Consider the following 2883-nt stretch of genomic DNA (forward strand, 5'->3'; position numbering starts at 1 on the left):
GGGAAGGGTCTTGGCTGGACAGTTGGCCAATCCCCTCTCTTGGGTTGATTGGCTCCTGGTCGCCCTTCCTGGATCTCCCGAAACCAGATGCCTCCAGGACCCTCTACTTTTGACATTTCAGACCAGCGCATCCAACACCAGCCTCAATTCAGGGTGAGTCAGTGGGTCTGTCCTGTCTTGTCTCAGGTTCCCCCGACTCGCTCTCGCTCTCATTCTCGAAGCCCAGGCTCCTGGCCGAGGGAACTCTTCTCATGTCCCCCCCAGCTATTGGAGGATGCTCCTCTAGCCTGTCAGTGGCTTTTCTCTTAACAAGAAGGTGGACACCAAAGGGGATGCCCTTTGCTGGCACTCTTCTACCAGGACTGACTGCCCTCTCTCACCCTCTACACGGGATCCTCATGATCCAAACCTCCATGCTCTATGCCTCTGGGCCATCTCCTGGCCAATCTCTTGGCCTCCAGGGAGACATTGAACCTAAACATCTCATTTTCTACTGTACTCTGCACTCTACGCCTCTGGGCTGCTCTATGCCTCTGGGCTGTCTCCTGGCCAATTTCTTGGCCTCCAGGAGACATTAAAACTCAAATGCCTCATTACAATGGATCCCAGTGGCCACAAGATGGCACTCGATTTAGACACTCACCCAAACAGCAAAAGCTGTAGAGATTCCTTGTTCAGGCCTTCTCCTATCTCTGAATACGTTATTCTCTCTGTCAGAACTGTCCTATGTCTCAAATTCTCCTAGCTCATGCTCAACCTCTCCTTCCAGACTCGGATGAATCTTCTGATCCATCAGCCCTCCATATTTCTCTCTCTTCCCCACACCTGGCCTCCAGACGCTCATCCTCAGCCTAACTCCTCCCCTTCTCCCCCTTCGTCAGGTAACAACCCCACCTCAGCTCTGTCTTTTTATAACCCTTCTGTCAAGTGGCTGGGATGGAAGGAATTGTCTGAGTCCATGTACAGGGAGCAGGTCTGGATGGCAGCTCTGGTACATGCTCAAAATAATAGGCAGCCTGTGGGAGCCGTTGCTGTTCCTTGCACAGACCCAAATTGGAACTACCAGGCTGGCCACAAGGATTGAGATCTCCAGGATAACATGATCACACACCTACTTCATGGCCTCCAAAAGGCTACTCACAAGTCAGTCAATTATGACAAGCTTAGAGAGATCACACAGAGATCCACTGAAATTTCCAATGAGTTCCTACCCCGCCTCTCTGAGGCTTTACATGAATACGCACATATAGATCCAAACTCCCCTGCAGGCATGGCCCTCTTACACTCTCATTTCATTACCCAATCAGCCCCTGATATTCCAAAAACTATAAAAGAGATCAGGCCAAATACCAGCTCCTGGCTAATGCCATCCGTGGCTCACATACTCCAAAGCTGGCTGCCTTAAGAGGCAAGCCACCTGGGAACTGCTTCAAATGCAGTCAACTGGGCCACTCAGCATGGGCCTATCATAACCTGTCCTCACTGAAAATGGCCAGGTCACTGGGGGATTGACTGTGCCACTCACCAGAGAGGGAGTGGCCCAGTCCCCAACCTATAGCCTTTGGCTTCATGGCCATCCCTACTGGAGCTTCTCAGCTTTGCCCAGGAGGAGGACTGACGATGCCCAGGGCCTGAGGCCCCCATGGAGATCACCACACGTGAGCCCACGGTAACTCACCTTGAGGCAGGTAAGCTGATCTCTTTTATCATCAATACAGAGGCCACTTACTCTACCCTTCCTGAATATGCAGGACCAACAACCCCATCCTCTATCACAATAGTAGGGGTCACGGAATCAGAATACCACCCACAGATTATTCAACCCCTTTCCCACACCCTACAACACACCCAATTCACACACAAATTTTTAATAATGCCTCTATGCCCAGCCCCCTTACTGGGATGGGACATTCATTTCAAATTCAAAGCTACTCTTACCCTAAACACTTTAACTCCAGCTACAATACTCTTCTTACAGGCTGCCCCAGACCTGGTCCCTGAGGCTTCCACCTTCCCCTTCCCCTCAGACAAGGTTAATCCCTAGTATGGGATGCTTCTTCTACCTCCATTGCTATGCACCATTCACCTATCCTTGTTAAATTGTGGAACCCCTCTTTGTTCCCTAATGCCCCACAATACCCCATCGCTAACAAACACCTAATAGGCTTAAAACCCATCATATGCAAACTCCTTCCTTCTCATCTCTCACAGCCTACCCACTCACCTTTCAATACACCCATCCTTCCAGTTATAAAGCCTAACAGCTCATACCATTTGGTACAGGACTAATCCTGACACGCGCCATTTATACCATTTAGTACAGGACTAATCCTGACATGCACCGTTCCCAACAACTTACTTGGGCAGTACTACCACAGGGGTTTTGGGATAGCCCCCACCTTTCCCGCCAGGCATTCACTCAAGACTTATCTGAACTTCCACCCCCCCAACTTCTAGCACTTTAATACAATATGTGGATGACCTCCTCCTTTGTAGCCCCTCCTATGAGGATTCACAGGCCCGCACTGCTGCTCTCCTTAATTTCCTGGCCTCCAGGCTATATCAAGTGTCCCCTAGCAAGACCCAGATTTCTTCTCTTTCAGTTCAAGGTCTAATTTCTGAACTCCCTAGTCCTACCACAAAGGGTGAAATCCTTTCTTTCTTGGGGCTTGCAGAGTATCTTCGCCTATGGATTCCTAACTTTGGCATGCTAGCAAAACCACTTAATGGGGCAGCCAAAGGGGATCCTACCATTCCCTTAGATCCCACAAAGCTCATTCTGTTGGAAATTGTTATAAAAAATGTAACTTTAAGGGCCGGCCCATGGCTCACTCGGTAGAGTGTGGTGCTGATGGCACCAAGGCCCTGGGTTCGGATCCCACA

Source organism: Galeopterus variegatus, unplaced genomic scaffold (genome assembly GCF_000696425.1).
Source record: "Galeopterus variegatus unplaced genomic scaffold, G_variegatus-3.0.2 Scaffold633, whole genome shotgun sequence".
In the NCBI taxonomy this organism is placed as follows: Eukaryota; Metazoa; Chordata; class Mammalia; order Dermoptera; family Cynocephalidae; genus Galeopterus; species Galeopterus variegatus.